The following is a 21093-nucleotide window of genomic DNA, read 5'->3' as shown; positions in this document are numbered from 1 at the left end:
TTTCGAACTTCCTAAGCGGATTTCTCGAGGAAACGAAAGCTTAACAGAAGCGTAAATCGCAATTAGGGTCTTAGAGAAGAAATCGGCTAAAATCTCGTCAGCTCATTGCGTAGTAATAGTCTCGTCCGTTTGCCCGTTTACAATCAAATTAGCCTACAATTTTGTCCAAATCCGGCAGTGCCCTTCTACTTTCATTTCACATGTCTTATCTGGTCCCTCGAGATTCAATATTTGAGCCGAAAATCGTCTGTCAACAAGTAATCAAAAATAAAAAACACGAAAAAGGGTGCAACACGAGGACTTCCCAGGGGTCACCCATCCTAGTACTGCTCTCGCCCATCACGCTTAACTTCGAGTTCTGATGGGATCCGGTGCATTAGTGCTGGTATGATCGCACCCGACATTGAGTGGGATGTTTATTCTTATATCCCTCGAGTACTGTGGAGCGGGCGGGCGATGGACAACACGCGGCACTGCTCGCTCGCCCAATCATAACCATGAAGTTAAGCGTTCTGGCGCGATGGCAGAGCTAGGATGGTGACCTCCCTGGGAAGACCTCGTGTCGCGACCGTTTACGTAATTATGGATAAAACAGTCGAAATAATTTTTTTAATGAGTTAACCGTCTCCGAGTAATCTGCGTCATACCCTTCCGCACAGAACCGGCTCACGACAACAAAATCGTAAATGTTCCCAGAAAATAGAAAAAAAAATAAGAAGAAGGAAATAACGAATGTAAAGCTATTATTATGCCTGGATACGATAAAATGGAACCGGAATCGAATTTCGAACTTCCTAAGCGGATTTCATCGAGGAAACGAAAGCTTAACAGAAGCGGTAAATCGCAAATTAGAGGGTCTTAGAGAAGGAATTCGGCTAAAATCTTGTCAGCTCATTGCGTAGTAATGAGTCTCGTCCGTTTGCCCGTTTACAATCAAATTAGCCTACAATTTTGTCCAAATCCGGCAGTGCCCGAGCTACTTTCATTTCACATGTCTTATCTGGTCCCGATCGAGATTCAGATGATTTGAGCCGAAAATCGTCTTCAACAAGTAATCAAAAATAGAAAAACACGAAAAGGGTGCAACACGAGGACTTCCCAGGGGGTCACCCATCCTAGTTACTGCTCTCGCCCAAGCACGCTTAAGCTTCGGAGTTCTGATGAGATCCGGTGCATTAGTGCTGGTATGATCGCACCCGACATTGAGTGGGATGTTTATTCTTATATCCCTCGAGTACGTGTGGAGCGGGCGGCGATGGACAACACGCGGCACTGCTCTCGCCCAATCATAACCATGAAGTTAAGCGTTCTGGCGCGATGGCAGAGGCTAGGATGGGTGACCTCCCTGGGAAGACCTCGTGTCGCGACCGTTTACGTAAATTATGGATAAAACAGTCGAAATAATTGTTTTTAATGAGTTAACCTTCTCCGGAGTAATCTGCGTCATACCCTTCCGCACAGAACCGGCTAATGACAACAAAAATCGATAAAAGTTCCCAGAAAATAGAAAAAAAATAAGAAGAAGGAAATAACGAATGTAAAGCTATTATTATGCCTGGGATACGATAAAATGGAACCGGAATCGAATTTCGAACTTCCTAAGCGGATTTCTCGAGGAAACGAAAGCTTAACAAAAGCGGTAAATCGCAAATTAGAGGGTCTTAGAGAAGAAATTCGGCAAAAATCTCGTCAGCTCATTGCGTAGTAATGAGTCTCGTCCGTTTGCCCGTTTACAATCAAATTAGCCTACAATTTTGTCCAAATCAAGCAGTGCACGAGCTACTTTCATTTCACATGTCTTATCTTGTCCCGATCGAGATTCAGAAGATTTGAGCCGAAAATCGTCTGTCAACAAGTAATCAAAAATAGAAAAACACGAAAAGGGGTGCAACACGAGGACTTCCCAAGGGGTCACCCTCCCTAGTACTGCTCTCGCCCAAGCATGCTTAACTTCGGAGTTCTGATGGGATCCGGTGCATTAGTGCTGGTATGATTGCACCCGACATTGAGTGGGATGTTTATTCTTATATCCCTCGAGTACGTGTAAAGCGGGCGGCGATGGACAACACGCGGCACTGCTCTCGCCCAATCATAACCATGAAGTTAAGCGTTCTTGCGCGATGGCAGAGCTAGGATGGGTGACCTCCCTGGGAAGACCTCGTGTCGCGACCGTTTACGGAAATTATGGATAAAACAGTCGAAATAATTGTTTTTAATGAGTTAACCGTCTCCGATGTAATCTGCGTCATACCCTTCTGCACAGAACCGGCTCAAGACAACAAAAATCGATAAATGTTCCCAGAAAATAGAAAAAAAAATAAGAAGAAGGAAATAACGAATGTAAAGCTATTATTATGCCTGGGATACAATAAAATGGAACCGGAATCGAATTTCGAACTTCCTAAGCTGATTTCATGATGAAACGAAAGCTTAACATAAGCGGTAAATCGCAAATTAGAGGGTCTTAGAGAAGGAATTCGGCTAAAATCTCGTCAGCTCATTGCGTAGTAATGAGTCTCGTCCGTTTGCCCGTTTACAATCAAATTAGCCTACAATTTTGTCCAAATCCGGCAGTGCCCGAGCTACTTTCATTTCACATGTCTTATCTGGTTTCGATCGAGATTCAGATGATTTGAGCCGAAAATCGTCAGTCAACAAGTAATCAAAAATAGAAAAACACGAAAAGGGGTGCAACACGAGGACTTCCCAAGGGGTCACCCTCCCTAGTACTGCTCTCGCCCAAGCATGCTTAACTTCGGAGTTCTGATGGGATCCGGTGCATTAGTGCTGGTATGATTGCACCCGACATTGAGTGGGATGTTTATTCTTATATCCCTCGAGTACGTGTAAAGCGGGCGGCGATGGACAACACGCGGCACTGCTCTCGCCCAATCATAACCATGAAGTTAAGCGTTCTTGCGCGATGGCAGAGCTAGGATGGGTGACCTCCCTGGGAAGACCTCGTGTCGCGACCGGTTACGTAAATTATGGATAAAACAGTCGAAATAATTGTTTTTAATGAGTTAACCGTCTCCGAAGTAATCTGCGTCATACCCTTCTGCACAGAACCGGCTCAAGACAACAAAAATCGATAAATGTTCCCAGAAAATAGAAAAAAAAATAAGAAGAAGGAAATAACGAATGTAAAGCTATTATTATGCCTGGGATACAATAAAATGGAACCGGAATCGAATTTCGAACTTCCTAAGCTGATTTCATGATGAAACGAAAGCTTAACATAAGCGGTAAATCGCAAATTAGAGGGTCTTAGAGAAGGAATTCGGCTAAAATCTTGTCAGCTCATTGCGTAGCAATGAGTCTCGTCCGTTTGCCCGTTTTCAATCAAATTAGCCTACAATTTTGTCCAAATCCGGCAGTGCCCGAGCTACTTTCATTTCACATGTCTTATCTGGTCCCGATCGAGATTCAGATGATTTGAGCCGAAAATCGTCTGTCAACAAGTAATCAAAAATAGAAAAACACGAAAAAGGGTACAACACGAGGACTTCCCAGGGGACCGGGTCACCCATCCTAGTACTGCTCTCGCCCAAGCACGCTTAACTTCGGAGTTCTGATAGGATACGGTGCATTAATGCTAGTATGATCGCACCCGACATTGAGTGGGATGTTTATTCTTATATCCCTCGAGTACGTGTGGAGCGGGCGGCGATGGACAACACGCGGCGCTGCTCTCGCCAATCATAACCATGAAGTTAAGCGTTCTGGCGCGATGGCAGAGGTAGGATGGGTGACCTCCCATGGAAGACCTCGTGTCGCGATCGTTTACGTAAATTATGGATAAAACAGTCGAAATAATTGTTTTTAATGAGTTAACCGTCTCCGGAGTAATCTGCGTCATACCCTTCCGCACAGAACCGGCTCACGACAACAAAAATCGATAAATGTTCCCAGAAAATAGAAAAAAAAATAAGAAGAAGGAAATAACGAATGTAAAGCTATTATTATGCCTGGAATACGATAAAATGGAACCGGAATCGAATTTCGAACTTCCTAAGCGGATTTCTGGAGGAAACGAAAGCTTAAAAGAAGCGGTAAATCGCAAATTAGAGGGTCTTAGAGAAGGAATTCGGCTAAAATCTCGTCAGCTCATTGCGTAGTAATGAGTTTCGTCCGTTTGCCCGTTTACAATCAAATTAGCCTACAATTTTGTCCAAATCCGGCAGTGCCCGAGCTACTTTCATTTCACATGTCTTATCTTGTCTCGATCGAGATTCAGATGATTTGAGCCGAAAATCGTCTGTCAACAAGTAATCAAAAATAGAAAAACACGAAAAGGGGTGCAACACGAGGACTTCCCTGGGGGTCATCCATCCTAGTACTGCTCTCGCCCAAGCACGCTTAACTTCGGAGTTCTGATGGGATCCGGTGCATTAGTGCTGGTATGATCGCACCCGACATTGAGTGGGATGTTTATTCTTATATCCCTCGAGTACGTGTGGAGCAGGCGGCGATGGACAACACGCGGCACTGCTCTCGCCCAATCATAACCAAGAAGTTAAGCGTTCAGGCGCGATGGCAGAGGTAGGATGGGTGACCTCCCTGGGAAGACCTCGTGTCGCGACCGTTTACGTAAATTATGGATAAAACAGTCGAAATAATTGTTTTTAATGAGTTAACCGTCTCCGGAGTAATCTGCGTCATACCCTTCCGCACAGAACCGGCTAACGACAACAAAAATCGATAAATGTTCCCATAAAATAGAAAAAAAAAATAAGAAGAAGGAAATAAAGAATGTAAAGCTATTATTATGCCTGAGATACGATAAAATGGAACCGGAATCGAATTTCGAACTTCCTAAGCGGATTTCTCGAGGAAACGAAAGCTTAACAGAAGCGGTAAATCGCAAATTCGAGGGTTTAAGGAAGGAATTCGGCTAAAATCTCGTCAGCTCATTGCGTAGTAATAAGTCTCGTCCGTTTGCCCATTTACAATCAAATTAGCCTACAATTTTGTCCAAATCCGGCAGTGCCCGAGCTACTTTCATTTCACATGTCTTATCTGGTCCCTATCGAGATTCAGATGATTTGAGCCGAAAATCGTCTGTCAACAAGTAATCAGAAATAGAAAAACACGAAAAGAGGTGCAACACGAGGACTTCCCAGGGGGTCACCCATCCTAGTACTGCTCTCGCCCAAGCACGCTTAACTTCGGAGTTCTGATGGGATCCGGTGAATTAGTGCTGGTATGATCGCACCGGACATTGAGTGTATGTTTATTCTTATCTCCCAAGAGTACGTGTGGAGAAGGCGCCGATGGACAACACACGGCACTGCTCTCGCCCAATCAGAACCATTAAGTTAAGTGTTCTGGCGCGATGGCAGAGCTAGGATGGGTAACCTCCCTGGGAAGTACTCGTGTCGCGACCGTTTACGTATATTATGGATAAAACAGTCGAAAGAATTGTTTTTAATGAGTTAACCTGTCTCCGGAGTAATCTGCGTCATACCCTTCCGCACAGAACCGGCTCACGACAACAAAAATCGATAAATGTTCCCAGAAAATAGAAAAAAAATAAGAAGAAGAAAATAACGAATGTAAAGCTATTATTATGCCTGGGATACGATAAAATGGAACCGGAATCGAATTTCGAACTTCCTAAGCGGATTTCTCGAGGAAACGAAAGCTTAACAGAAGCGGTAAATCGCAAATTATAGGGTCTTAGAGAAGGAATTCGGCTAAAATCTCGTCAGCTCATTGCGTAGTAATAAGTCTCGTCCGTTTGCCCATTTACAATCAAATTAGCCTATAATTTTGTCCAAATCCGGCAGTGCCCGAGCTACTTTCATTTCACATGTCTTATCTGGTCCCAATCGAGATTCAGATGATTTGAGCCGAAAATCGTCTGTCAACAAGTAATCAAAAATAGAAAAACACGAAAAGGGGTGCAACACGAGGACTTCCCAGGGTGTCACCCATCCTAGTACTGCTCTCGCCCAAGCACGCTTAACTTCGGAGTTCTGATGGGATCCGGTGCATTAGTGCTGGTATGATCGCACCCGACATTGAGTGGGATGTTTAGTCTTATATCCCTCGAGTACGTGTGGAGCGGGCGGCGATGGACAACACGCGGCACTGCTCTCGTCCAATCATAACCATGAAGTTAAGCGTTCTGGCGCGATGGCAGAGCTAGGATGGGTGACCTCCCTGGGAAGACCTCGTGTCGGGATCGGTTACGTAAATTATGGATAAAACAGTCGAAATAATTGTTTTTAATGAGTTAACCGTCTCCGGAGTAATCTGCGTCATACCCTTCTGCACAGAACCGGCTCACGACAACAAAAATCGATAAATGTTCCCAGAAAATAGAAAAAAAATAAGAAGAAGGAAATAACGAATGTAAAGCTATTATTATGCCTGGGATACAATAAAATGGAACCGGAATCGAATTTCGAACTTCCTAAGCGGATTTCTTGATGAAACGAAAGCTTAACAGAAGCGTTAAATCGCAAATTAGAGGGTCTTAGAGAAGGAATTCGGCTAAAATCTCGTCAGCTCATTGCGTAGAAATGAGTCTCGTCCTGTTTGACCTTTTATCAATCAAATTAGCCTACAATTTTGTCCAATCCGGCAGTGCCCGAGCTACTTTCATTTCACATGTCTTATCTGGTCCCGATCGAGATTCAGATGATTTGAGCCGAAAATCGTCTGTTAACAAGTAATCAAAAATAGAAAAACACGAAAAAGGGTGCAACACGAGGACTTCCCAGGGGGTCACCCATCCTAATACTGCTCTCGCCCAAGCACGCTTAACTTCGGAGTTCTGATGGGATCCGGTGCATTAGTGCTGGTATGATCGCACCCGACATTGAGTGGGATGTTTATTTTTATATCCCTCGAGTACGTGTGGAGCGGGCGGCGATGGACAACACGCGGCACTGCTCTCGCCCAATCATAACCATGAAGTTAAGCGTTCTGGCGCGATGGCAGAGGTAGGATGGGTGACCTCCCTGGGAAGACCTCGTGTCGCGACCGTTTACGTAAATTATGGATAAAACAGTCGAAATAATTGTTTTTAATGAGTTAACCGTCTCCGGAGTAATCTGCGTCATACCCTTCCGCACAGAACCGGCTCACGACAACAAAAATCGATAAATGTTCCCAGAAAATAGAAAAAAAAATAAGAAGAAGGAAATAACGAATGTAAAGCTATTATTATGCCTGGGATACGATAAAATGGAACCGGAATCGAATTTCGAACTTCCTAAGCGGATTTCTCGAGGAAACGAAAGCTTAACAGAAGCGGTAAATCGCAAATTAGAGGGTCTTAGAGAAGGAATTCGGCTAAAATCTCGTCAGCTCATTGCGTAGCAATGAGTCTCGTCCGTTTGCCCGTTTACAATCAAATTAGCCTACAATTTTGTCCAAATCCGGCAGTGCCCGAGCTACTTTCATTTCACATGTCTTATCTGGTCCCGATCGAGATTCAGATGATTTGAGCCGAAAATCGTCTGTCAACAAGTAATCAAAAATAGAAAAACACGAAAAAGGGTACAACACGAGGACTTCCCAGGGGACCGGGTCACCCATCCTAGTACTGCTCTCGCCCAAGCACGCTTAACTTCGAAGTTCTGATGGGATCCGGTGCAATAGTGCTGGTATGATCGCACCCGACATTGAGTGGGATGTTTATTCTTATATCCCTCGAGTACGTGTAGAGCGGGCGGCGATGGACAACACGCGGCACTGCTCTCGCTCAATCATAACCATGAAGTTAAGCGTTCTGGCGCGATGGCAGAGCTAGGATGGGTGACCTCCCTGGGAAAACCTCGTGTCGCGACCGGTTACGTAAATTATGAATAAAACAGTCGAAATAATTGTTTTTAATGAGTTAACCGTCTCCGGAGTAATCTGCGTCATACCCTTCCGCACAGAACCGTCTAACGACAACAAAAATCGATAAATGTTCCCAGAAAATAGAAAAAAAAATAAGAAGAAGAAAATAACGAATGTAAAGCTATTATTATGCCTGGGATACGATAAAATGGAACCAGAATCGAATTTCGAACTTCCTAAGCGGATTTCTCGAGGAAACGAAAGCTTAACAGAAGCGTTAAATCGCAAATTAAAGGGTCTTAGAGAAGGAATTCGGCTAAAATCTCGTCAGCTCATTGCGTGGTAATGAGTCTCGTCCGTTTGCCCGTTCACAATCAAATTAGCCTACAATTTTGTCCAAATCCGGCAGTGCCGAGCTACTTTCATTTCACATGTCTTATCTGGTCCCGATCGAAATTCAGATGATTTGAGCCGAAAATCGTCTGTCAACAAGTAATCAAAAATAGAAAAACACGAAAAGGGGTGCAACACGAGGACTTCCCAGGGGGTCACCCATCCTAGTACTGCTCTAGCCCAAGCACGCCTTAACTTCGGAGTTCTGATGGGATCCTTACATTAGTGCTGGTATGATCGTACCCGACATTGAGTGGGATGTTTATTCTTATATCCCTCGAGTACGTGTAGAGCGAGCGGCGATGGACAACACGCGGCACTGCTCTCGCCCAATCATAACCATGAAGTTAAGCGTTCTGGCACGATGGCAGAGGTAGGATGGGTGACCTCCCTGGGAAGACCTCGTGTCGCGACCGTTTACGTAAATTATTGATAAAACAGTCGAAATAATTGTTTTTAATGAGTTAACCGTCTCCGGAGTAATCTGCGTCATACCCTTCCGCACAGAACCGGCTAACGACAACAAAAATCGATAAATGTTCCCATAAAATAGAAAAAAAAATAAGAAGAAGGAAATAAAGAATGTAAAGCTATTATTATGCCTGAGATACGATAAAATGGAACCGGAATCGAATTTCGAACTTCCTAAGCGGATTTCTCGAGGAAACGAAAGCTTAACAGAAGCGGTAAATCGCAAATTCGAGGGTTTTAGAGAAGGAATTCGGCTAAAATCTCGTCAGCTCATTGCGTAGTAATGAGTCTCGTCCGTTTGCCCGTTTACAATCAAATTAGCCTACAATTTTGTCCAAATCCGGCAGTGCCCGAGCTACTTTCATTTCACATGTCTTATCTGGTCCCGATCGAGATTCAGATGATTTGAGCCGAAAATCGTCTGTCAACAAGTAATCAAAAATAGAAAAACACGAAAAGGGGTGCAACACGAGGACTTCACAGGGGGTCACCCATCCTAGTACTGCTCTCGCCCAAGAATGCTTAACTTCGGAGTTCTGATGGGATCCGGTGCATTAGTGCTGGTATGATCGCACCCGACATTGAGTGGGATGTTTATTCTTATATCCCTCGAGTACGTGTGGAGCGGGCGGCGATGGACAACACGCGGCACTGCTCTCGCCCAATCATAACCATGAAGTTAAGCGTTCTGGCACGATGGCAGAGCTAGGATGGGTGACCTCCCTGGGAAGACCTCGTGTCGCGACCGTTTACGGAAATAATGGATAAAACAGTCGAAATAATTGTTTTTAATGAGTTAACCGTCTCCGGAGTAATCTGCGTCATACCCTTCCGCACAGAACCGGCTCAGGACAACAAAAATCGATAAATGTTCCCAGAAAATAGAAAAAAAACATAAGAAGAAGGAAATAACGAATGTAATGCTATTATTATGCCTGGGATACGATAAAATGGAACCGGAATCGAATTTCGAACTTCCTAAGCGGATTTCTCGAGGAAACGAAAGCTTAACAGAAGCGTTAAATCGCAAATTAGAGGGTCTTAGAGAAGGAATTCGGCTAAAATCTCGTCAGCTCATTGCGTGGTAATGAGTCTCGTCCGTTTGCCCGTTCACAATCAAATTAGCCTACAATTTTGTCCAAATCCGGCAGTGCCCGAGCTACTTTCATTTCACATGTCTTATCTGGTCCCGATTGAAATTCAGATGATTTGAGCCGAAAATCGTCTGTCAACAAGTAATCAAAAATACAAAAACACGAAAAGGGGTGGAACACGAGGACTTCCCAGGGAGTCACACATCCTAGTACTGCTCTAGCCCAAGCATGTTTAATTTCGGAGTTCTGATGGGATCCTGACATTAGTGCTGGTATGATCGTACCCGACATTGAGTGGGATGTTTATTCTTATATCCCTCGAGTACGTGTAGAGCGAGCGGCGATGGACAACACGCGGCACTGCTCTCGCCCAATCATAACCATGAAGTTAAGCGTTCTGGCGCGATGGCAGAGGTAGGATGGGTGACCTCCCTGGGAAGACCTCGTGTCGCGACCGTTTACGTAAATTATTGATAAAACAGTCGAAATAATTGTTTTTAATGAGTTAACCGTCTCCGGAGTAATCTGCGTCATACCCTTCCGCACAGAACCGGCTAACGACAACAAAAATCGATAAATGTTCCCATAAAATAGAAAAAAAAATAAGAAGAAGGAAATAAAGAATGTAAAGCTATTATTATGCCTGAGATACGATAAAAATGGAACCGGAATCGAATTTCGAACTTCCTAAGCGGATTTCTCGAGGAAACGAAAGCTTAACAGAAGCGGTAAATCGCAAATTCGAGGGTTTTAGAGAAGGAATTCGGCTAAAATCTCGTCAGCTCATTGCGTAGTAATGAGTCTCGTCCGTTTGCCCGTTTACAATCAAATTAGCCTACAATTTTGTCCAAATCCGGCAGTGCCCGAGCTACTTTCATTTCACATGTCTTATCTGGTCCCGATCGAGATTCAGATGATTTGAGCCGAAAATCGTCTGTCAACAAGTAATCAAAAATAGAAAAACACGAAAAGGGGTGCAACACGAGGACTTCCTAGGGGGTCACCCATTCTAGTACTGCTCTCGCCCAAGCACGCTTAACTTCGGAGTTCTGATGGGATCCATGGCATTAGTGCTGGTATGATCGCACCCGACATTGAGTGGGATGTTTATTCTTATATCCCTCGAGTACGTGTGGAGCGGGCGGCGATGGACAACACGCGGCACTGCTCTCGCCCAATCATAACCATGAAGTTAAGCGTTCTGGCGCGATGGCAGAGGTAGGATGGGTGACCTCCCTGGGAAGACCTCGTGTCGCGACCGTTTACGTAAATTATGGATAAAACAGTCGAAATAATTGTTTTTAATGAGTTAACCGTCTCCGGAGTAATCTGCGTCATACCCTTCCGCACAGAACCGGCTCACGACAACAAAAATCGATAAATGTTCCTAGAAAATAGAAAAAAAAATAAGAAGAAGGAAATAACGAATGTAAATCTATTATTATGCCTGGGATACGATAAAATGGAACCGGAATCGAATTTCGAACTTCCTAAGCGGATTTCTCGAGGAAACGAAAGCTTAACAGAAGCGTTAAATCGCAAATTAGAGGGTCTTAGAGAAGGAATTCGGCTAAAATCTCGTCAGCTCATTGCGTAGTAATGAGTCTCGTCCGTTTGCCCGTTTACAATCAAATTAGCCTACAATTTTGTCCAAATCCTGGCAGTGCCCGAGCTACTTTCATTTCACATGTCTTATCTGGTCCCGATCGAGATTCAGATGATTTGAGCCGAAAATCGTCTGTCAACAAGTAATCAAAAATAGAAAAACACGAAAAGGGTGCAACAAGAGGACTTCCTAGGGGGTCACCCATTCTAGTACTGCTCTCGTCCAAGCACGCTTAACTTCGGAGTTCTGATGGGATCCATGGCATTAGTGCTGGTATGATCGCACCCGACATTGAGTGGGATGTTTATTCTTATATCCCTCGAGTACGTGTGGAGCGGGCGGCGATGGACAACACGCGGCACTGCTCTCGCCCAATCATAACCAAGAAGTTAAGCGTTCTGGCGCGATGGCAGAGGTAGGATGGGTGACCTCCCTGGGAAGACCTCGTGTCGCGACCGTTTACGTAAATTATGGATAAAACAGTCGAAATAATTGTTTTTAATGAGTTAACCGTCTCCGGAGTAATCTGCGTCATACCCTTCCGCACAGAACCGGCTCACGACAACAAAAATCGATAAATGTTCCTAGAAAATAGAAAAAAAAATAAGAAGAAGGAAATAACGAATGTAAAGCTATTATTATGCCTGGGATACGATAAAATGGAACCGGAATCGAATTTCGAACTTCCTAAGCAGATTTCTCGAGGAAACGAAAGCTTAACAGAAGCGGTAAATCGCAAATTAGAGGGTCTTAGAGAAGGAATTCGGCTAAAATCTCGTCAGCTCATTGCGTAGAAATAAGTCTCGTCCGTTTGCCCGTTTACAATCAAATTAGCCTACAATTTTGTCCAAATCCGGCAGTGCCCGAGCTACTTTTATTTCACATGTCTTATCTGGTACCGATCGAGATTCAGATGATTTGAGCCGAAAATCGTCTGTCAACAAGTAATCAAAAATAGAAAAACACGAAAAAGGGTTCAACACGAGGACTTCCCACGGGGTCACCCACCCTAGGTACTGCTCTCGCCCAAGCACGCTAAACTTCGGAGTTCTGATGGGATCCGATGCATTAGTGCTGGTATGATCGCACCCGACATTGAGTGGGATGTTTATTCTTATATCCCTCGGGTACGTGTGGAGCGGGCGGCGATGGACAACACGCGGCACTGCTCTCGCCCAATCATAACCATGAAGTTAAGCGTTCTGGCGCGATGGCAGAGGTAGGATGGGTGACCTCCCTGGGAAGACCTCGTGTCGTGATCGTTTACGTGAATTATGGATAAAACAGTTGAAATAATTGTTTTTAATGAGTTAACCTTCTCCGGAGTAATCTGCGTCATACCCTTCCGCACAGAACCGGCTCACGACAACAAAAATCGATAAACGTTCCCAGAAAATAGAAAAAAAAATAAGAAGAAGGAAATAACGAATGTAAAGCTATTATTATGCCTGGGATACGATAAAATGGAACCGGAATCGAATTTCGAACTTCCTAAGCGGATTTCTCGAGGAAACGAAAGCTTAATAGAAGCGGTAAATCGCAAATTAGAGGGTCTTAGAGAAGAAATTCGGCTAAAATCTCGTCAGCTCATTGCGTAGTAATGAATCTCGTCCGTTGCCCGTTTACAATCAAATTAGCCCACAATTTTGTCCAAATCCGGCAGTGCCCGAGCTACTTTCATTTCACATGTCTTATCTGGTCCCGATCGAGATTCAGATGATTTGAGCCGAAAATCGTCTGTCAACAAGTAATCAAAAATAGAAAAACACGAAAAGGGGTGAAACACGAGGACAACCTAGGGGTAAATAACGATGTAAAGCTATTATTATGCCTGGGATACGATAAAATGGAACTGGAATCGAATTTCGAACTTCCTAAGCGGATTTTTCGAGGAAGCGAAAGCTTAACAGAAGCGGTAAATCGCAAATTAGAGGGTTTAGAGAAGGAATTCGTCTAAAATCTCGACAGCTCATTGCGTAGTAATGAGTCTCGTCCGTTTACCCGTTTACAATCAAATTAGCCTACAATTTTGTCCAAATCCGGCAGTGCCCGAGCTACTTTCATTTCACATGTCTTATCTGGTCCCGATCGAGATTCAGATGATTTGAGCCGAAAATCGTTTGTCAACAAGTAATCAAAAATAGAAAAACACGATAAAGGGTGCAACACGAGGACTTTCCAGGGGGTCACCCATCCTAGTACTGCTCTTGCCCAAGCACGCTTAACTTCGGAGTTCTGTTGGGATCCGGTGCATTAGTGCTGGTATGATCGCACCCGACATTGAGTGGGATGTTTATTCTAATATCCCTCGAGTACGTGTGGAGCGGGCGGCGATGGACAACACGCGGCACTGCTCTCGCCCAATCATAACCATGAAGTTAAGCGTTCTGGCGCGATGGCAGAGCTAGGATGGGTGACCTCCCTGGAGAGACCTCATGCCGCGACCGGTTACGTAAATTATGGTTAAAACAGTCGAAATAATTGTTTTTAATGAGTTAACCGTCTCCGGAGTAATCTGCGTCATACCCATCCGCACAGAACCGGCTCACGACAACAAAAATCGATAAATGTTCCCAGAAAATAGAAAAAAAAATAAGAAGAAGGAAATAACGAATGTAAAGCTATTATTATGCTTGGTATACGATAAAATGGAACCGGAATCGAATTTCGAACTTCCTAAGAGGATTTCTCGAGGAAACGAAAGCTTAAGAGAAGAGGTAAATCGCAAATTAGAGGGTCTTAGAGAAGGATTTCGGCTAAAATCTCGTCAGCTCATTGCGTAGTAATGTGTCTCGTCCGTTTGCCCGTTTACAATCAAATTAGCCTACAATTTTGTCCAAATCCGGCAGTGCCCGAGCTACTTTCATTTCACATGTCTTATCTGGTCTCGATCGAGATTCAGATGATTTGAGCCGAAAATCGTCTGTCAACAAGTAATCAAAAATAGAAAAACAAGAAAAAGGGTGCAACACGAGGACTTCCCAGGAGGTCACCGATCCTAGTACTGCTCTCGTCCAAGCACGCTTAACTTCGGAGTTCTGATGGGATCCATGGCATTAGTGCTGGTATGATCGCACCCGACATTGAGTGGGATGTTTATTCTTATATCCCTCGAGTACGTGTGGAGCAAGCGGCGATGGACAACACGCGGCACTGCTCTCGCCCAATCATAACCATGAAGTTAAGCGTTCTGGCGCGATGGCAGAGCTAGGATGGGTGACCTCCCTGGGAAGACCTCGTGTCGCGACCGTTTACGTAAATTATGGATAAAACAGTCGAAATAATTGTTTTTAATGAGTTAACCGTCTACGGAGTAATCTGCGTCATACCCTTCCGCACAGAACCGGCTCACGACAACAAAAATCGATAAATGTTCCCAGAAAATAGAAAAAAAAATAAGAAGAAGGAAATAACGAATGTAAAGCTATTATTATGCCTCGGATACGATAAAATGGAACCGGAATCGAATTTCGAACTTCCTAAGCGGATTTCTCGAGGAAACGAAAGCTTAACAGAAGCGGTAAATCGCAAATTAGAGGGTCTTAGAGAAGGAATTCGGCTAAAATCTCGTCAGCTCATTGCGTAGTAATGAGTCTCGTCCGTTTGCCCGTTTACAATCAAATTAGCATACAATTTTGTCCAAATCCGGCAGTGGCCGAGCTACTTTCATTTCACATGTCTTATCTGGTCCCGATCGAGATTCAGATGATTTGAGCCGAAAATCGTCTGTCAACAAGTAATCAAAAATAGAAAAACACGAAAAAGGGTGCAACACGAGGACTTCCCAGGGTGAAGCTTAACAGAAGCGTTAAATCGCAAATTAGAGGGTCTTAGAGAAGGAATTCGGCTAAAATCTCGTCAGCTCATTGCGTAGTAATGAGTCTCGTCTGTTTGCCCGTTTACAATCAAATTAGCCTACAATTTTGTCCAAATCCGGCAGTGGCCGAGCTACTTTCATTTCACATGTCTTATCTGGTCCCGATCGAGATTCAGATGATTTGAGCCGAAAATCGTCTGTCAACAAGTAATCAAAAATAGAAAAACACGAAAAAGGGTGCAACAAGAGGACTTCCCAGGGTGAAGCTTAACAGAAGCGTTAAATCGCAAATTAGAGGGTCTTAGAGAAGGAATTCGGCTAAAATCTCGTCAGCTCATTGCGTAGTAATGAGTCTCGTCCGTTTGCCAGTTTACAATCAAATTAGCCTACAATTTTGTCCAAATCCGGCAGTGCCCGAGCTACTTTCATTTCACATGTCTTATCTGGTCCCGATCGAGATTCAGATGATTTGAGCCGAAAATCGTCTGTCAACAAGTAATCAAAAATAGAAAAACACGAAAAAGGGTGCAACACGAGGACTTCCCAGGGGGTCACCCATCCTAGTACTGCTCTCGCCCAAGCACGCTTAACTTCGGAGTTCTGATGGGATCCGGTGCATTAGTGCTGGTATGATCGCACCCGACATTGAGTGGGATGTTTATTCTTATATCCCTCGAGTACGTGTGGAGCGGGCGGCGATGGACAACACGCGGCACTGCTTCTCGCCCAATCATAACCATGAAGTTAAGCGTTCTGGCGCGATGGCAGAGGTAGGATGGGTGACCTCCCTGGGAAGACCTCGTGTCGCGATCGTTTACGTAAATTATGGATAAAACAGTCGAAATAATTGTTTTAAATTAGTTAACCGTCTCCGGAGTAATCTGCGTCATACCCTTCCGCACAGAACCGGCTCACGACAACAAAAATCGATAAATGTTCCCAGAAAATAGAAAAAAAAATAAGAAGAAGGAAATAACGAATGTAAAGCTATTATTATGCCTGGGATACGATAAAATGGAACCGGAATCGAATTTCGAACTTCCTAAGCGGATTTCTCGAGGAAACGAAAGCTTAACAGAAGCGGTAAATCGCAAATTAGAGGGTCTTAGAGAAGGAATTCGGCTAAAATCTCGTCAGCTCATTGCGTAGTAATGAGTCTCGTCCGTTTGCCCGTTTACAATCAAATTAGCCTACAATTTTGTCCAAATCCGGCAGTGCCCGAGCTACTTTCATTTCACATGTCTTATCTGGTCCCGATCGAGATTCAGATGATTTGAGCCGAAAATCGTCTGTCAACAAGTAATCAAAAATAGAAAAACACGAAAAAGGGTGCAACACGAGGACTTCCCAGGAGGTCACCCATCCTAGTACTGCTCTCGCCCAAGCACGCTTAACTTCGGAGTTCTGATGGGATCCGGTGCATTAGTGCTCGTAAGATCGCACCCGACATTGAGTGGGATGTTTATTCTTATATCCCTCGAGTACGTGTGGAGCGGGCGGCGATGGACAACACGCGGCACTGCTCTCGCCCAATCATAACCATGAAGTTAAGCGTTCTGGCGCGATGGCAGAGCTTGGATGGGTGACCTCCCTGGGAAGACCTCGTGTCGCGACCGTTTACGTAAATTATGGATAAAACAGTCGAAATAATTGTTTTTAATGAGTTAACCGTCTCCGGAGTAATCTGCGTCATACCCTTCCGCACAGAACCGGCTCACGACAACAAAAATCGATAAATGTTCCCTAAAATAGAAAAAAAAATAAGAAGAAGGAAATAACGAATGTAAAGCTATTATTATGCCTGAGATACGATAAAAGGAACCGGAATCGAATTTCGAACTTCCTAAGTGGATTTCTCGAGGAAACGAAAGCTTAACAGAAGCGGTAAATCGCAAATTAGAGGGTCTTAGAGAAGGAATTCGGCTAAAATCTCGTCAGCTCATTGCGTAGTAATGAGTCTCGTCCGTTTGCCCGTTTACAATCAAATTAGCCTACAATTTTGTCCAAATCCGGCAGTGCCCGAGCTACTTTCATTTCACATGTCTTATCTGGTCCCGATCGAGATTCAGATGATTTGAGCCGAAAATCGTCTGTCAACAAGTAATCAAAAATAGAAAAACACGAAAAGGGGTGCAACACGAGGACTTCCTAGGGGGTCACCCATCCTAGTACTGCTCTCGCCCAAGCACGCTTAACTTCGGAGTTCTGATGGGATCCGTGGCATTAGTGCTGGTATGATCGCACCCGACATTGAGTGGGATGTTTATTCTTATATCCCTCGAGTACGTGTGGAGCGGGCGGCGATGGACAACACGCGGCACTGCTCTCGCCCAATCATAACCATGAAGTTAAGCGTTCTGGCGCGATGGCAGAGGTAGGATGGGTGACCTCCCTGGGAAGACCTCGTGTCGCGACCGTTTACGTAAATTATGGATAAAACAGTCGAAATAATTGTTTTTAATGAGTTAACCGTCTCCGGAGTAATCTGCGTCATACCCTTCCGCACAGAACCGGCTCACGACAACAAAAATCGATAAATGTTCCTAGAAAATAGAAAAAAAAATAAGAAGAAGGAAATAACGAATGTAAATCTATTATTATGCCTGGGATACGATAAAATGGAACCGGAATCGAATTTCGAACTTCCTAAGCGGATTTCTCGAGGAAACGAAAGCTTAACAGAAGCGTTAAATCGCAAATTAGAGGGTCTTAGAGAAGGAATTCGGCTAAAATCTCGTCAGCTCATTGCGTAGTAATGAGTCTCGTCCGTTTGCCCGTTTACAATCAAATTAGCCTACAATTTTGTCCAAATCTGGCAGTGCCCGAGCTACTTTCATTTCACATGTCTTATCTGGTCCCGATCGAGATTCAGATGATTTGAGCCGAAAATCGTCTGTCAACAAGTAATCAAAAATAGAAAAACACGAAAAAAGGGTGCAACACGAGGACTTCCTAGGGGGTCACCCATTCTAGTACTGCTCTCGTCCAAGCACGCTTAACTTCGGAGTTCTGATGGGATCCATGGCATTAGTGCTGGTATGATCGCACCCGACATTGAGTGGGATGTTTATTCTTATATCCCTCGAGTACGTGTGGAGCGGGCGGCGATGGACAACACGCGGCACTGCTCTCGCCCAATCATAACCAAGAAGTTAAGCGTTCTGGCGCGATGGCAGAGGTAGGATGGGTGACCTCCCTGGGAAGACCTCGTGTCGCGACCGTTTACGTAAATTATGGATAAAACAGTCGAAATAATTGTTTTTAATGAGTTAACCGTCTCCGGAGTAATCTGCGTCATACCCTTCCGCACAGAACCGGCTCACGACAACAAAAATCGATAAATGTTCCTAGAAAATAGAAAAAAAAATAAGAAGAAGGAAATAACGAATGTAAAGCTATTATTATGCCTGGGATACGATAAAATGGAACCAGAATCGAATTTCGAACTTCCTAAGCAGATTTCTCGAGGAAACGAAAGCTTAACAGAAGCGGTAAATCGCAAATTAGAGGGTCTTAGAGAAGGAATTCGGCTAAAATCTCGTCAGCTCATTGCGTAGAAATAAGTCTCGTCCGTTTGCCCGTTTACAATCAAATTAGCCTACAATTTTGTCCAAATCCGGCAGTGCCCGAGCTACTTTTATTTCACATGTCTTATCTGGTACCGATCGAGATTCAGATCATTTGAGCCGAAAATCGTCTGTCAACAAGTAATCAAAAATAGAAAAACACGAAAAAGGGTGCAACACGAGGACTTCCCACGGGGTCACCCACCCTGGTACTGCTCTCGCCCAAGCACGCTAAACTTCGGAGTTCTGATGGGATCCGATGCATTAGTGCTGGTATGATCGCACCCGACATTGAGTGGGATGTTTATTCTTATATCCCTCGAGTACGTGTGGAGCGGGCGGCGATGGACAACACGCGGCACTGCTCTCGCCCAATCATAACCATGAAGTTAAGCGTTCTGGCGCGATGGCAGAGGTAGGATGGGTGACCTCCCTGGGAAGACCTCGTGTCGCGATCGTTTACGTAAATTATGGATAAAACAGTTGAAATAATTGTTTTTAATGAGTTAACCTTCTCCGGAGTAATCTGCGTCATACCCTTCCGCACAGAACCGGCTCACGACAACAAAAATCGATAAAAGTTCCCAGAAAATAGAAAAAAAAATAAGAAGAAGGAAATAACGAATGTAAAGCTATTATTATGCCTGGGATACGATAAAATGGAACCGGAATCGAATTTCGAACTTCCTAAGCGGATTTCTCGAGGAAACGAAAGCTTAATAGAAGCGGTAAATCGCAAATTAGAGGGTCTTAGAGAAGAAATTCGGCTAAAATCTCGTCAGCTCATTGCGTAGTAATGAATCTCGTCCGTTGCCCGTTTACAATCAAATTAGCCCACAATTTTGTCCAAATCCGGCAGTGCCCGAGCTACTTTCATTTCACATGTCTTATCTGGTCCCGATCGAGATTCAGATGATTTGAGCCGAAAATCGTCTGTCAACAAGTAATCAAAAATAGAAAAACACGAAAAGGGGTGAAACACGAGGACAACCTAGGGGTAAATAACGATGTAAAGCTATTATTATGCCTGGGATACGATAAATGGAACTGGAATCGAATTTCGAACTTCCTAAGCGGATTTTTCGAGGAAGCGAAAGCTTAACAGAAGCGGTAAATCGCAAATTAGAGGGTTTAGAGAAGGAATTCGTCTAAAATCTCGACAGCTCATTGCGTAGTAATGAGTCTCGTCCGTTTACCCGTTTACAATCAAATTAGCCTACAATTTTGTCCAAATCCGGCAGTGCCCGAGCTACTTTCATTTCACATGTCTTATCTGGTCCCGATCGAGATTCAGATGATTTGAGCCGAAAATCGTTTGTCAACAAGTAATCAAAAATAGAAAAACACGATAAAGGGTGCAACACGAGGACTTTCCAGGGGGTCACCCATCCTAGTACTGCTCTTGCCCAAGCACGCTTAACTTCGGAGTTCTGTTGAGATCCGGTGCATTAGTGCTGGTATGATCGCACCCGACATTGAGTGGGATGTTTATTCTTATATCCCTCGAGTACGTGTGGAGCAAGCGGCGATGGACAACACGCGGCACTGCTCTCGCCCAATCATAACCATGAAGTTAAGCGTTCTGGCGCGATGGCAGAGCTAGGATGGGTGACCTCCCTGGGAAGACCTCGTGTCGCGACCGTTTACGTAAATTATGGATAAAACAGTCGAAATAATTGTTTTTAATGAGTTAACCGTCTCGGGAGTAATCTGCGTCATACCCTTCCGCACAGAACCGGCTCACGACAACAAAAATCGATAAATGTTCCCAGAAAAATAGAAAAAAAAATAAGAAGAAGGAAATAACGAATGTAAAGCTATTATTATGCCTCGGATACGATAAAATGGAACCGGAATCGAATTTCGAACTTCCTAAGCGGATTTCTCGAGGAAACGAAAGCTTAACAGAAGCGTTAAATCGCAAATTAGAGGGTCTTAGAGAAGGAATTCGGCTAAAATCTCGTCAGCTCATTGCGTAGTAATGAGTCTCGTCCGTTTGCCCGTTTACAATCAAATTAGCATACAATTTTGTCCAAATCCGGCAGTGGCCGAGCTACTTTCATTTCACATGTCTTATCTGGTCCCGATCGAGATTCAGATGATTTGAGCCGAAAATCGTCTGTCAACAAGTAATCAAAAATAGAAAAACACGAAAAAGGGTGCAACACGAGGACTTCCCAGGGTGAAGCTTAACAGAAGCGTTAAATCGCAAATTAGAGGGTCTTAGAGAAGGAATTCGGCTAAAATCTCGTCAGCTCATTGCGTAGTAATGAGTCTCGTCTGTTTGCCCGTTTACAATCAAATTAGCCTACAATTTTGTCCAAATCCGGCAGTGGCCGAGCTACTTTCATT

General features: G+C 44.2%; 20 non-coding genes and 4 pseudogenes across 20 annotated transcripts; all 24 read right to left on the bottom strand.

Moving 5' to 3' along the window:
• Nucleotides 1-283: 283 nt before the first annotated feature.
• On the bottom strand, nt 284-399 carry LOC142510849 (5S ribosomal RNA; annotated as a pseudogene).
• Nucleotides 400-1077: 678 nt separating this feature from the next.
• LOC142506743 (5S ribosomal RNA) lies at nt 1078-1198 on the bottom strand. Its single transcript, XR_012805024.1, has one exon. It is a non-coding gene; the product is annotated as a 5S ribosomal RNA (ribosomal RNA).
• A 684-nt stretch (nt 1199-1882) lies between these two features.
• On the bottom strand, nt 1883-2001 carry LOC142513687 (5S ribosomal RNA). The gene has a single exon (XR_012809619.1). It is a non-coding gene; the product is annotated as a 5S ribosomal RNA (ribosomal RNA).
• A 684-nt stretch (nt 2002-2685) lies between these two features.
• On the bottom strand, nt 2686-2804 carry LOC142513686 (5S ribosomal RNA). Its single transcript, XR_012809618.1, has one exon. It is a non-coding gene; the product is annotated as a 5S ribosomal RNA (ribosomal RNA).
• A 684-nt stretch (nt 2805-3488) lies between these two features.
• LOC142511578 (5S ribosomal RNA) lies at nt 3489-3612 on the bottom strand (annotated as a pseudogene).
• A 683-nt stretch (nt 3613-4295) lies between these two features.
• Nucleotides 4296-4414, bottom strand: LOC142510735 (5S ribosomal RNA). The gene has a single exon (XR_012808675.1). It is a non-coding gene; the product is annotated as a 5S ribosomal RNA (ribosomal RNA).
• Nucleotides 4415-5098: 684 nt separating this feature from the next.
• Nucleotides 5099-5217, bottom strand: LOC142512942 (5S ribosomal RNA). Its single transcript, XR_012808916.1, has one exon. It is a non-coding gene; the product is annotated as a 5S ribosomal RNA (ribosomal RNA).
• Nucleotides 5218-5900: 683 nt separating this feature from the next.
• LOC142513118 (5S ribosomal RNA) lies at nt 5901-6019 on the bottom strand. The gene has a single exon (XR_012809080.1). It is a non-coding gene; the product is annotated as a 5S ribosomal RNA (ribosomal RNA).
• A 684-nt stretch (nt 6020-6703) lies between these two features.
• Nucleotides 6704-6822, bottom strand: LOC142509007 (5S ribosomal RNA). The gene has a single exon (XR_012807200.1). It is a non-coding gene; the product is annotated as a 5S ribosomal RNA (ribosomal RNA).
• Nucleotides 6823-7506: 684 nt separating this feature from the next.
• LOC142508276 (5S ribosomal RNA) lies at nt 7507-7630 on the bottom strand. Its single transcript, XR_012806498.1, has one exon. It is a non-coding gene; the product is annotated as a 5S ribosomal RNA (ribosomal RNA).
• Nucleotides 7631-8313: 683 nt separating this feature from the next.
• Nucleotides 8314-8432, bottom strand: LOC142511126 (5S ribosomal RNA; annotated as a pseudogene).
• A 684-nt stretch (nt 8433-9116) lies between these two features.
• On the bottom strand, nt 9117-9235 carry LOC142514279 (5S ribosomal RNA). The gene has a single exon (XR_012810180.1). It is a non-coding gene; the product is annotated as a 5S ribosomal RNA (ribosomal RNA).
• A 685-nt stretch (nt 9236-9920) lies between these two features.
• Nucleotides 9921-10038, bottom strand: LOC142512739 (5S ribosomal RNA; annotated as a pseudogene).
• Nucleotides 10039-10723: 685 nt separating this feature from the next.
• LOC142515707 (5S ribosomal RNA) lies at nt 10724-10842 on the bottom strand. Its single transcript, XR_012811538.1, has one exon. It is a non-coding gene; the product is annotated as a 5S ribosomal RNA (ribosomal RNA).
• A 684-nt stretch (nt 10843-11526) lies between these two features.
• On the bottom strand, nt 11527-11645 carry LOC142508593 (5S ribosomal RNA). The gene has a single exon (XR_012806800.1). It is a non-coding gene; the product is annotated as a 5S ribosomal RNA (ribosomal RNA).
• A 684-nt stretch (nt 11646-12329) lies between these two features.
• On the bottom strand, nt 12330-12449 carry LOC142509221 (5S ribosomal RNA). The gene has a single exon (XR_012807406.1). It is a non-coding gene; the product is annotated as a 5S ribosomal RNA (ribosomal RNA).
• A 1066-nt stretch (nt 12450-13515) lies between these two features.
• LOC142514918 (5S ribosomal RNA) lies at nt 13516-13634 on the bottom strand. The gene has a single exon (XR_012810790.1). It is a non-coding gene; the product is annotated as a 5S ribosomal RNA (ribosomal RNA).
• Nucleotides 13635-14318: 684 nt separating this feature from the next.
• LOC142506706 (5S ribosomal RNA) lies at nt 14319-14437 on the bottom strand. Its single transcript, XR_012804988.1, has one exon. It is a non-coding gene; the product is annotated as a 5S ribosomal RNA (ribosomal RNA).
• Nucleotides 14438-15697: 1260 nt separating this feature from the next.
• LOC142516138 (5S ribosomal RNA) lies at nt 15698-15816 on the bottom strand. Its single transcript, XR_012811949.1, has one exon. It is a non-coding gene; the product is annotated as a 5S ribosomal RNA (ribosomal RNA).
• Nucleotides 15817-16501: 685 nt separating this feature from the next.
• LOC142513503 (5S ribosomal RNA) lies at nt 16502-16620 on the bottom strand. The gene has a single exon (XR_012809446.1). It is a non-coding gene; the product is annotated as a 5S ribosomal RNA (ribosomal RNA).
• Nucleotides 16621-17302: 682 nt separating this feature from the next.
• On the bottom strand, nt 17303-17421 carry LOC142514010 (5S ribosomal RNA). Its single transcript, XR_012809926.1, has one exon. It is a non-coding gene; the product is annotated as a 5S ribosomal RNA (ribosomal RNA).
• A 685-nt stretch (nt 17422-18106) lies between these two features.
• On the bottom strand, nt 18107-18225 carry LOC142517016 (5S ribosomal RNA). The gene has a single exon (XR_012812779.1). It is a non-coding gene; the product is annotated as a 5S ribosomal RNA (ribosomal RNA).
• A 684-nt stretch (nt 18226-18909) lies between these two features.
• On the bottom strand, nt 18910-19028 carry LOC142514607 (5S ribosomal RNA). The gene has a single exon (XR_012810495.1). It is a non-coding gene; the product is annotated as a 5S ribosomal RNA (ribosomal RNA).
• A 1065-nt stretch (nt 19029-20093) lies between these two features.
• LOC142515731 (5S ribosomal RNA) lies at nt 20094-20212 on the bottom strand. Its single transcript, XR_012811560.1, has one exon. It is a non-coding gene; the product is annotated as a 5S ribosomal RNA (ribosomal RNA).
• Between the last annotated feature and the right edge of the window lie 881 nt (nt 20213-21093).

This window comes from Primulina tabacum, chromosome 10, assembly GCF_025594145.1.
Source record: "Primulina tabacum isolate GXHZ01 chromosome 10, ASM2559414v2, whole genome shotgun sequence".
In the NCBI taxonomy this organism is placed as follows: Eukaryota; Viridiplantae; Streptophyta; class Magnoliopsida; order Lamiales; family Gesneriaceae; genus Primulina; species Primulina tabacum.
Note: the sequence above shows the minus strand (reverse complement) of the source record. Positions and strands in the feature narration are given on the sequence as shown.